Source organism: Electrophorus electricus, chromosome 9 (assembly GCF_041902795.1).
Source record: "Electrophorus electricus isolate QZ-2024a chromosome 9, ASM4190279v1, whole genome shotgun sequence".
Classification (NCBI taxonomy): domain Eukaryota; kingdom Metazoa; phylum Chordata; class Actinopteri; order Gymnotiformes; family Gymnotidae; genus Electrophorus; species Electrophorus electricus.
The window spans coordinates 13,029,804-13,042,902 of record NC_137505.1 but is presented as its reverse complement, the minus strand read 5'-3'; positions in this window follow the sequence as shown (position 1 = coordinate 13,042,902).

The window sequence follows — 13,099 nt, the reverse complement described above, 5'->3', positions numbered from 1 at the left end:
GTGGCCCGAGTGCCGCAGGGTGAGGGGCAGGACGCACAGACTCCAACGTCTGGGACGTACATTTATTAACATTTAACACAGAACACTAACAGCACTCACAAGAATCACACGCGATTAATACAAACAAGAAACGGTTAACTGCAAATGCACTGTATATGCAAAATGAAAGATGCAGGGAGTGGTTGGTCTCTTTTTCAATCAAATCTGAACAGAGTGAAATCTTCACATTTGATTAATTTGACAGACTTTAAAGGGATAATAGACAACATATAAAATGGAACAGAACACGATATAAAAAGGAACTAAATGAAAAACAAACGAAAAAATACTTTTTATCACACTTGCCCAGACAAGCACCAAATCAGACCAAAATAGATCAAGCAAAGGCATAACTGGGAAGAAGCATATTAGCCATTTATTACTCTATTATTAACAACCTAACAACAGTAATCTGATTGTTAACTGATTGTTAACATACTTTTCAAGTCTTTAACCGTTTTGCTCCCAACATCCTATATGAATGGGTACGAATGCGGCTCATTACACGCCTGCACAAACTGCTTCTGAAATACTGGGCAGCTAAAGGGTTCTTCACCTGTGTGGATTCTCATATGCTGCTTTCTGTGGCCTGTTTCGCCAAAGCCCTTCCTTACAGTACTATGACAAGCAGACACCCCTGTGTGAGGGTTTAGGTGCTCCTCAAGAGCCTGTGCATGTTAGAAACACATGTTGCAAATATCAGTGACGTTATTTCTCATTTTTGTGATTAGCCATGTTTTTCTGTAGCTACAAATACTTTGATTTTGAAAAAAAGTTTTTGGTAATTTAATAAAACAGACATCTTAAGTTTTACGACAAAATGTGCAAATAAGCTGGCCTGAGAGGTGCGTTCGGGAATATGACTCAGTGCGTCTCTGGTGCTGCTTTTGATGAGTGCAGTGTCATGAGAGTGCGGCCATCTAGCAGTACAAAGAGGGGTTACAGCTTCTCCCGGACGTTTCCAATAAATGTCTAGATTTGTGAGTTATAGAAAGACAGCTGGAAGAGAAGTCCTCCCAGCCCAGCACACAGGGCCAAGTGTCAAAGCGCTGGGAGGTGAACTGAACTTTCATCTTAGTCAGGTACTCCTGAACCCTCTTACAGTCATCAGACAGCAGCAGCCACGCATGTTTGGTCATGGGGTCCAATGTGACCTCATCCACAGCACTGCAGATCCAGTTCCACAATGAATTTGGAATGGATTTTGAAGTTCTCCAGGATCGCTGTTTACTGAGGACCCAAAGCTGTGAAACTACATCCTGGTTATGTTTGAGTAGAGACCATGCGATGAAGTCCAGGACAGGCAGCATGGGTTCCAGCTTCTTCTTAAGCTCCAGCTGCCTGAAATTCTGTGCCAACTCTGCCCTCATCATGCCGCACCGCTCTGAGACTGTCTGGAGTTCTTTAGCCCATTCAGTGTTTCTCTGCTTGGTCTCCTTCACTGCCTAGGTCCTCTCTTCACTTCCTCTCTCCTGCTGCCCTTCACGTGGACTGAACAATGTATCAACAGCTTTGAGACGGCTGGCCCACTGAAAAATGTGCTGGCAACAGTGTGGGGGTGTACGGTTCCACCGCAGTCATTACTGCTACTGGATGCAGCTGCAGCGCCCTCGTCAGGCTTACAGACACGCTCCACCTCTTGTTTCCACTGAGCGATAAACTTCACGCACTCCTTGAGACCGTGCAAATTCCTCAGGTCTGGTGCTTGAGGTAATAAAAAGAGAACAGAGGTTTAACATTGAATTAGACATATTAATAACATAATCACAGAATGGTATGTGTCCTTTCAGAATGATTTGTGTACAGGGCAGAGGCCTCTGTAAAGGCCTCTGCAGGCTTCTGCAAAGGATGGTGGATAGGCTCCAGCACACTTACAAGTATGAGATATTATTTCCATCAGGCTCAGGACCATCTCTTTAGGATAAGGTCAAGAGAAATCTCTTGGAATGTGGTGTTAAGAGGTTCCAACTGGTGTGGGTGTTTTATATTACTTTGCATATATTGACAAATGTATGGTTTGGATGCAATGGACGTGAAGACAAACGCAAATATGTAAAGGAATGTGGGGTGAATACATAACCACTACTGAAAAATGTATGAAAATGTGGGTTCTCTGATTTTTAGACATTCTCCAGAGGGTGCCTCAATAATGCGTGTTAATGTTAACCTACAATAAAGTACGTGCACAGTTATGCTCTTTAACCAATTCTGAAGTCTGCATTTTTATTTAATATTTGAATTGAACTTTAAAACTAGCCGACTGGGCACCTAGGAACCACATACTGTTGCTATGTGCAGAGATGTGGGCTTGCAGCCCATTGTTGGGCAGAGTCCATCGCACTGCTCCAATAGACCTGCTCTGACTGCTACTTTCCCACGTCGGCAGTCGAAGTCGTTTCTCCTTCACAATGCTTTTCACCTGGTTGGCCAGTTTCACCGTCTCAGTAGACAAGCTAAAAGAAACTGTTGGCAGCCTCTCGTTGCTCCTGTAATATGACCGTCGCCAGACCAGAGAGTGGAACTGGATGGCAGTGTGGCACTTGCAGCTGCAGTTTGTTTGCTTCAAGATTTAATACGTGTAAGTGACCTTTGCTTCTCGTCCTGTCTTTACTGGTTTGTTAATAAGGTCATTTGAAATTGTGTTGTACATAAAGGAATATTACAGAATTATTCTCTATTTTAAGCTACACTGTGGGGTTTTGTTTTTTTGATCTTTACATTTATATTAATGCAACCCAATACACTTATCTAATGATCAGCTATGACCTGTAAGAACTGACAATCTGAACATTCAAACTTTAAGAGGAATAAAAACAAAAAAATGATCAGCTGTTCATGTCAAAATCTGTAATATGTAATAGAAATAACTGTAATATGTTCAATATAACTGTAATATGTTCAATTACCACCATGTAACATATAACTGTAAATATGCCAATTGCAAGATGGGACTGTACATTCTGTACATACATATATAAATATCCATATATACATTGTACATATAAACATAATATATATATATATATATATATATATATATATATATATATATATATATATATATATATATATATATTGTACATGCACTATTAATATATTTTTGTATATATATAGAATATATTTCTCTATGCACCCCTGTTTTTCTTTTTCCTCAGATTGGACAGAGCACTCAACCATTTCACTGTGAGTTATACTGTGTATGACTATGTATGCGACAAATAAACCAAACTTGAAATGATTTTACCTTTTTCTGTCGTTTTCATTTTAAGCTTAGAATAACCAAGGCCTGGACTTTGTAAGGTGGTTTTGAATCCAGGTCAGCTAGGTGAGGACACCAATAGCTTACTGGGTAAGCAGCCACACTCTAACAATGGTGGGCTCGTGTGCAGAACAGTTAGAGCTTGGATCAAGCAAAACAAGAGGAAAAAACGAAACACCTCGGTGAGCGTGGAAAAGGGGAGAACAAAGAACGCCACGGAAAGAAATGGCAACCCCGATGCACTGGGGAAAACTCGAACTAAAAGCTCCCAAACAAAACCAGAAAACGGGGAGAAACTTGAATGGCTAAGGGAAGCCTCAGGAGAGAGACAGACTCGAGAGGGGAAAACTGGAGAAGGGAGGGGACGTGTAAAAACACTGACACCCTCGCAGAACAGAAAAGAGGCATAGCACAAGGGCTCACAGACCTCAATACCCAGAGTTACCGGCTAGGAGCTTGGCTCAAAACTTTATCAAAAACCCAGCACTGAATGATTGGGTCACTGGGCTTATATAAGGTCTAGCCCAGCTGTTGGGTGTTGATCCTGATCAGTGGCGTGGTTGACTCGACGCCTCCCTCTGGTCGAGGGGGCCTCGGCCTGGTGCCAACCCTTACAGGCTTGATGTCTACAGACATGGCAAAAATATTTCAATGTTCAATGCATTTCAGTTTCAATGTTTATTTTTTTCAGTTAAAATGTTAATTTTTTTTACTGCTTATTCTTCCATTAGACAGCCAGAAGCGCAGCACTGGTTAAAGTTTTTGAGCGGCTTCCTGCGCGCACTGGTCCTGGAGCACAGCGACTGCCTCATCCACCTTAGGGTGCAGAGACTCAGGAGACTCCAGCATATGCAGTAGCTCCGAGTTGTCCAGTTCCAGGAACAGACCCGTGATCTTCCCTGCAAGGGTGGCTTGCATGTTCTGGATCAGGGGAAACAGACGCTCACCCAGTATCTGCTTCTGCTCCTGTGGAGGTGCAGCAGCCAGCATGGAGGCACTGAGAGGTTCCTGACCCTGCACATGGACCGCAGCCAGCTGCACGGGCACCTGGAGCTCTGCCCCCAGGTGCTGCTGTGGGTTGAGAAACATAAATGTTTTATAATTGATTTGACTGATAAATGGTAAGTTCGACATTTATATCTAAGGGCTGTGTGCCCAGGTGTTGCTGTGGGCTGTGAACGCCTGAGGTGGTTTTGTACTGTGGTACTGCTCTCACCAGCGACGCCTTGTTGGCAGCTTCCGCGCTGGCCATCCCTGTCCCCGGAGCCTCAGATGCCATGGTCTGATAGGCCATCGTGCGTGGGACCTGGCAGGCGGTGGTTGGTCGGATGGCGCTGAAGGCCTGCGGGCAGGATGCGGCTGGACCGATGGCACTCAGCATATCCTGAACTTGCTGTGGGTGGACGCACTGCATGGCCCAGCAAGGGCTGGGGAGGAGTTGTGCCAGCTGGCTGCTTGCGCAGTAGGCAGGCCAGTTCTGAGCTTGTGGAATGGCTTCCATGTTGTAGCCGGAGGGCGGGGCAGGCTGGTAGGGGTTGAGCACGAGGTTGGGCAAGGCACTCACGCTGGCCGTGCGCTTCATGTACTTGTTGGAGAGGTGGGCCTGCTGCTCCTCCTTGCGCTGCGCCAGAGCCACGTACAGCGGCTTGGTGCCTACAACGCGCCCATTCATCTCCGTCATGGCCGTGGTGGCCTCCTCCGGCGAGGAGAAACACACGAAGCCGAACCCTTTGGAGCGGCCGCCCTCCATCATCACCTTGGCACTTGTGATGGTCCCGAACGGAGAGAACTCCTTACGTAGACGCGTGTCGTCCAGACCGTCGTCTAGGTTCTTGACGTACAGGTTGTCTCCCTGGTAGCGAGTCATACCGTCCTGCTTCATCTGCTCAAACTTTCGTTTCAGCCCTGTCTGCCTCTCGCCTTTCTTCTGGGCATAACCCACATACACCTTCTTCCCATTCAGCTCCTTCCCATTTATCTCATCCACAGCCCTCTGGGCATCCTCGTGCCTCTCGAAGTTCACAAAGCCAAAGCCCTTGGACTTGCCGCTCTCGTCGGTCATGACGCGAGTGCTCAGCGTTTGGCCGAACTTGCTGAAGATCTCCTTCAGCTTGTCGTCGTCCATGTCCTCTCCAAAGTTCTTGACGTACACATTGGTGAACTTTTTGGCCCTGGCCCCCATCTCAGCCTCTCGCTCCTTGCGAGACTTGAAGTGGCCAATGAACACTTTGCGGTCATTGAGCAACATGCCATTAAGTCTCTCAATTGCTCTCTCCGCAGCCTCACGGGTCTCAAAGTGCACAAAGCCGTAGCCCTTAGAGCCATTCTCGTCACACACCACCTTGCTGGAAAGGATGTTCCCAAAGGCAGAGAATGTGTCGTAAAGAGCTTCGCTGTCAATAGACTTGTCAAGGTTCTTGATGAAGATGTTGCCAACTCCACTCTTCCTCAGAGAGGGGTCTCTCTGGGACCACATAATTCGCACAGGTCTGCCTTTGATGATGTTAAAGTTCATAGTGTCCAAAGCACGCTCAGCATCTGCCTGCTGCTGAAAGTTCACGTATGCGTATCCAAGTGAGCGGAGGGTCATCGCGTCCCTGCAAATCCGTACGGAGACTATTGCGCCAGCAGGACTGAATTTCTCGTATAGCATGGCCTCGGTAACGTCTGGATGAAGGTCACCCACGTACAACGAAGTCATCGGCGAACTTGGAGCACTTGGATTCATTTTCGTGAGGATCGTCGGTCAACCTTTCTGGAAATCGTAGTCGAAAGTAGTAAATGAATAAAATAAAATCGTAAATGATTTAACCAAATGATCTAACTGCACGAATTATAAAACAGTTTGAAACAGCAATTCAACAGAGCCAGGCAAGTGTCGACCGACCAAAGCGATCAAAGCAACACTTTAGCTTTAGATTCAAATACATGACAACTTGGTTGTTACGTAAGAGTGCTTTTACGTAAATGTTTATTTTTAAATATTATACAAACGCTATTTATTTATTTATGAATTATTCAATTATTTTAACTTATAACGTTAATAGCGTGAATGAGAGGCTTTAACAACGCCTTATATTTCAAAATATTACCTAGTCACAGCATTTTCCAAAAATCGTCCATATGCTGCTCACACTGAATCATTTACCGCATGGCTCAGAATAAATACTTTTAGTTTGATAAACGCAGCAACATTCATTTTCTTTAGCCTAATGCTCGGCAAAAAACATCGCATTAAAGTTAATTAATGGGATGAAATCAGTTTGCCTTGGAGCAGGCCTATGTTCTTTGAGGTTAAAAATAATCGCCTGGATTGTAAACCTTAGTAGAGTTCCACAACGAGGTGCGATTTGTAAAAGGACGTCTTTTTCTCTCCGAGTTAGAAATCTGGAGAAATAAATATATCAATTGATTTCCGCCCATCGGAGGACCTTTAGAACTTTATTATTTATTCATTATTTATTTCTAACTTCTCACTGTGTCCAACTATATCGGGTGTATAAAACGTATGAACAGACATAAATAACGTGGGGGAAACGGGAATAGGGGAGAGAGGAAAAATAAGACGAACAGAGACGAAACAGACAAACGGGAAATGCAGATAGAGTATTTTAAGTATTAGCCACCTGCACCATTACGGGAATGTGTGTGTGTGTGTGTGTGTGTGTGTGTGTGTGTGTGTGTGTGTGTGTGTGTGTGTGTGTGTGTGTGTGTGTGTGTGTGTTCGTGTGTGACTGCTTGTGTGCGTCTGCCTGTGTGTGTGTGTGAGAGAGAGAGAGAGAGGCTATGTGCGAGTGCACTGTATATGTACACGTACTAGATTGGGATATTTATCATTTATGGATTAGCTCTGTAAACTTTTTATCAAAGGAGTCCAGTCTAGGTTATTGGTTCTTATTGATTCATTCTGAGATTTTTTTCCATTGATATGTAGTCTATCAATAGATTTTTCCATTCGGTGACACTAATATTATTTTTTGTTTTCCAATTCATGAGTATGTTTGTATTTGCAATTAATAATGTTATATATATATTATCCTGTTTTTTTTCTATTGACACATTGGTTGATGACATGTCTCCTAGGAAACATAAAGATGGTGTTGGATGGATAGGGTTATTTAAATCATGGGACATGTGTGTGATGACCTATTTCCAAAATTACTTGATAGGTGTGCTCTGCCACACGATGTGAATGTAATCGTCAGCTGTGTTTGGAGTAAAGTATGCACAGATTGCTGAGCTTGTGAAACCAATTTTAAACATCCAATGTGTAGTATAATGTAATCTATGTATTATTTTGTACTGAATGCATTGTAGGTTAGTGTTGCTGTCATGTGGTAATTATTATTATACATTTTAATCCAGACTGTGGCGTCGGGGGTTAGTAATAAATCTTCCTCCCATTGTCTCGATGGGAGAGTAATTATGCGATTTGATTTCATTATTATTTTGTAAATCTTATGTGATAGTTTTTTTGTATTAGGAATGTTTATAATACTGATATGGATGCACGTGAGTTTAATGTCTCTGAACTGATAGTTGCTCTTACCTGCTTTCTATATCTTATGTTTGGGCTACTTGTGGAAGTGACATGAAAGCAGTGTTATGTTTATGTTAGTGTGGAGTTTGATATCTTGTGGAATTTCCACCAGGCTGTTAGTATCATGGCCACCCACAAATTGTTGATCATGAATGTTCTTTAATTGATTTGACTGATAAATGGTAAGTCTGACTTTTAGATCTTTGCATAATGTTTGCTCTATGTCTATCCATATTCTGTCTGATATACTAGGTTTTATCCATTTTATTCCATATTGTAGTTGATTTGCAATAATCAACTACAGTTCTGTAATGTTGTGAGTTTGATTCTATGTGATTTATTTTTCCAGTAGAATCAAGTTATGATGTTGTCCAAAGATTTTAGACAGGTTGGTGGCACTGGAATAATTGAAAACAAACAATTTCGTTTAGGTAATATTCTCATTTTAATTATTGCAGTTTGTCCGAAGAGCATAAGGGGCAAATTTGTCCATCAATGAAGTTTGTCGCTTATTGTTTTAATAATTGGATGACTATTTATTTTGAATAACAGACAACTGGGAAGAGAATTTAGTACCCAGATATGTAATATGATTGGTATTCAGTGGGATGGGGAATGTTTTTAATTGCATCATAAAGATATGCTGCTAATATATAGTATAATACACAAATATACTACTCGAGATACAATTTGACCAGTTATGTGTGATGTTCTGTGATGATCATATAGAACACCACAGACAACTGTGGCACATCACTGTCAAACCTCCTGATTGCAACCCGGGGCATCGTGAACTGTACAACATGACCCTCAGACAATGATCTCTGAGTGAAAGCGATAAACATAATCATCTTCATATCATCACTTTCTCTACAAGTTCAGTGGAAGAGATGTCAGTGAAAGGGAGTTTTAATACCCTTTCCATTTTTAACTTTAATAAAAACACAGACGGAAAAATTCCAGAAAGTGATACAGAGAAAGGAAACTAGACTTTAAAATGGTGCTGCCCTCTTGATTTACAAGTGTAGATTATTGAAATTATTACAAATGTCTGACGCCAAAAGGGATTGTGTCAGTGTTTCACTACTCAATATTTGGTAGACAGTATAAACAAGCAGACTATGGTTAAAAAGATTACAGAAATAAAGCAAACACCAATATAATCTTGAACCACCTAGTCCACAGGAAACATTAGATTACTGGAACAAAATCAGACAACTAGCAGAACAACTTTTTACCAATGATGCAGGTGCACTTTTGGTGGATTTATTTATCTGTATTTCAATCCACTAAAGTTTTTCACTTGATCTAACATTACATTTAAGACCGACGCCCTGTTACGTCTCACAGAAGAGTCCATTGATCAAGCTGCTACTTACCCATCCTGGTCCTGGAGTACCTTTGCTCTGTACACTTTAGTGATTTCTTTGCTACCAACAAACCTATTTTAATCCATCAGATAGTAACCAAACGCTTCAAGGACACTTGCATAACCATTTTTATTTTTTCATAATACTTGTCCAGGTTTCCACTATTATGTTCAAACCATACATTATTCAATATATGCTAATTGATATTTAATAGTTACACCAACAAGTTCTTGGTACTATTATGTTCAACCTGAACTACTTCTATTTTTTTAAAAGACGATCCTATTCTATATCACCGGATGCCCATATTGTTTCTTTTGGTGATCTCCATATTGTTTCTTCCAGTGCTTGGCCGGGATGTCCCATCCTTGAACCAAGGCTCTCCCTTCAACGGAATCCCCTAGAGGCTTTTTCAAAGAGGCCTCCTGAAGATTTATGCTGAAGCCTACACTGGTCTTTCCTGCATGAAACCAGTTTATTCGGGACCATCCATACTTTTCTGCTTACAATATCATTTTATTACCTCAGCATTTTCATTACTAATTTAAAAATCAATCACTTTATACTTCTAAAGCTTTCACAGACACATTTAGACTTTTCAGCACTCTCAATGTCCAATGCTAAATGCTACAAACCACTCATACCCAAACAGAAGAAATAGCCCAAATATAGCCACACATATTCCTCCAACCTCTACATACTTCTAAGCTATATATAACGTTTAAAGCCATTAAAAGCAAAGTTATGAACATTTAAAATACACCTTGATAACACAGTTTATAGCTCTTCAAGAATGTTTAGTTGTCATGGCAACTATTCCTTTCTCGACTCTGTTTTGTTTTGGGGTTTTTTTTGGCATACCTTTCTTTTTCAGTCATGAATTCCCTTTTTTGTTAAAATCTCCTCACCTTTTCTACAGCGCTTTCTCTCTCTCTAATTTCACAGGTAATTGTCTCTTTCCTCCAAGGGTCTGCATCTCACCTGGACCTTTTCCTCTTTGCTACTTCAGCTCCTGTCGTAGCTGAACATCAATAGTTTAATAGTTATTAGGAAATATTACTTAAAACAAAACAACAAGAAAACAGCAAAGAAGGTATATGCAAGTATATGTTCACTGTATTGTGCAACTGTCATGTCAGCAGGTGGACAATTTTAGCTAAAGTTAGCATTTCAAACATATATTTTGATATTCTAAAATAATGTTTATTAACTCAATATTTCATCACAATGGGGTGGACATTTTTAGCTTTAACTCATCTGAGTATGGGGACAAAGTGAGAAATTCAAATGAACTGACATACTATAGGAGCATGCAGTTTATGCCTTTAGGCGAATGAAGATAGACCTTTTTTAAAGTTGTGAGGTCACTGATGTCAAAGGTCGCATTTTTACCAAAATGGTTATCCAAAGATGAGAGAGTGGACAGCAATTCTTGGACATGTTTAAATAACTTGATTTTTAATTTTATTTATTTATTTATTTTTAATCAAAATTGCAAAATGAATAATCAAAATACCTAAAATATTAATGAACGTATTTACAACCTTACGGTAATATTTAAAAGTTTAAAAGGTTAAAACATGTTTAAAAGGTTAAAACATCCAAAATACCCATTTCCTCATCAAAGACAATGTAATAAGGTTAACATTCCTATATATTCGTAAAATGTGTTCATTCAGAGTAAAACTTTAATCAGTTAATTAAAAACATTAATTGTTTCACAATCTTTGTATCAGCACATTTAAACGAGTATGTTGTACTGACCCTTAGGTAACAGAACGAAGTGTGAAGTCCACTTATAAAATAAATTACGCATTCGTCATTAGATCAGAGTAGGTGAGGGACAGAGAGCCATGTGTGAAAACGAACAATCATCTCACAAAACACTACTTATGACTAACAAGTAAACACTTGCAAAATAAAAGTAGCCGTTTATGTTAAATATAAGATTTCACAAAACTATTAATTAAAAAAATATTAATTAAAAAATATTAATTACAAAAATATGAATTAAAAAACGTAAATCGATATTTTTGCGATTGATCTCCCTCCCAAGTTACACCGTTTACTTGTCTTAGAACTGAAACACGAGTATCACTGTTACGTTTTAATGAAACCGTTATTTTGAAAATTACAAAACTGCATGTCAATGTTAACCGTGTGGGGTCATACGTGAGTGTATGTTACAGCTGAATTATTAGGTTACCTAACTAAGCTACAGATATTTTTATATTTATTGGCTGCTTGTACAGATTTGTTAGCTCGCTGATAATATACTTTTGTATATAAAATTGTTCTGCGCAAACCACAGCACCATTGCTAAGTTAGCACTTAGCCTTAGCTAACGTTACTTTTAAAGTTAAATTGAGTTTCTTGTCTTGTTCATGGCTTTGTAGCCGAATCTCCCGTTTAGACATGATGTCTGCCCGCAGGCTTAGACTTCTAGTGTTTTCTGTTCAAAAGTGTTTATCTCGACTCGCCGACAAATGCAGAGGTTATTGCTCAGTGTCTCTATCTAGCACTCCTACTAATGAGACTGATGAGACGAGAGTGAGCACATTTAAGACCAAGCTGTCGTCATTAAGAGTTCTTCAGGCAAAAGTTCAACTGAGACGCAACAGGAACATGAGGAATCGTATCTTCCTGAAGAAAGTGGTCTGGCGCATCTACGGAAAGGTATGTAACTGCATTTGTTGCCATGATAGTTCAGGCTTTAGGATTTTAATTCCCATGTGTCAGTATGCCGGTAGTCGTTGCCAATTTTATTTTGGTGTTTACATCTTGCAGTGTATTTCGAAACATACGGCTGTCAGATGAACGTCAACGACACTGAAATTGCGTGGTCCATTCTTCAGAAGGGTGGATATGTTCGGACCCACGAACTATCAGAGGTAAGTGTCAATGCCTTGACCTTTGACCCTTGATAAACACAGCGCTTCCTTTATTTGAAAGCTTTCATTCTCATCTTTCCTAATTTTTTTTTTTTTATACAGGCAGATGTGGTGCTTCTTGTCACATGCTCCATAAGGTAGCAAAAGCCTATTTCTGTTTGTATTTTACACAGTGAATCTATACGTTGCCAATCTTGTGCAACTTGACAGCAGTCCTTGACTTCAGTGACATTTTTTGCTTGGATGTAATGCTATTTTCTGTTGGAAAAAATAAAAATCATTGTGACAGGGAAAAGGCAGAGCAGACCATCTGGAACAGACTCAAACATCCAGCAGTTCTGAAAAAGAAGTGTCTAAAGAGCAGCACTCCATTAAAGATAGGAGTCCTGGGTAACTTCTCACTTCACCATAGTTCTTCATTCACGTTCAAATGTATCTCTCAGTCTGAAATGTTCGTATGTGCGCATGTATGTTTGTGTGTGGGTTCACGTGCCCGTATACGCATATGTGTGCTTGCTCTCTTGTAGGTTGCTTGGCAGAGAGACTGAAGACTGAGTTGCTGGAGAAGGAGAGGGTGGTGGATGTTGTAGCAGGGCCAGATGCCTACAGAGATCTTCTCCGACTCCTTGCACTGGCCCATGGGGGTCAGAGGACCAGCAATGTCCTGCTCTCCCTGGAAGAGGCATATGCTGATGTCATGCCCATTCACCATTCAGGACACAGTGCCTTTGTGTGAGTGCCATAATAATATCTGGCTGATTTATAAGGGAGGAGTTCCTACTAAACACTAACTCTTAAATTAACTTTGCACTGTGTGATTTTGTAAAGATGGTAAAGAGTAAAATAACAGTCTCACATGTACAGTTCAATTTTTAAGTTAACATGTATAGACAGTTTTTGGTGTTTTCATATTCAACTCTAATACACTGAATTTAATCTGAACAGCAACTGTTAGATTAAAATACAGAAAAGTCAGCTATAATTTAAAGGCATTTGCTAC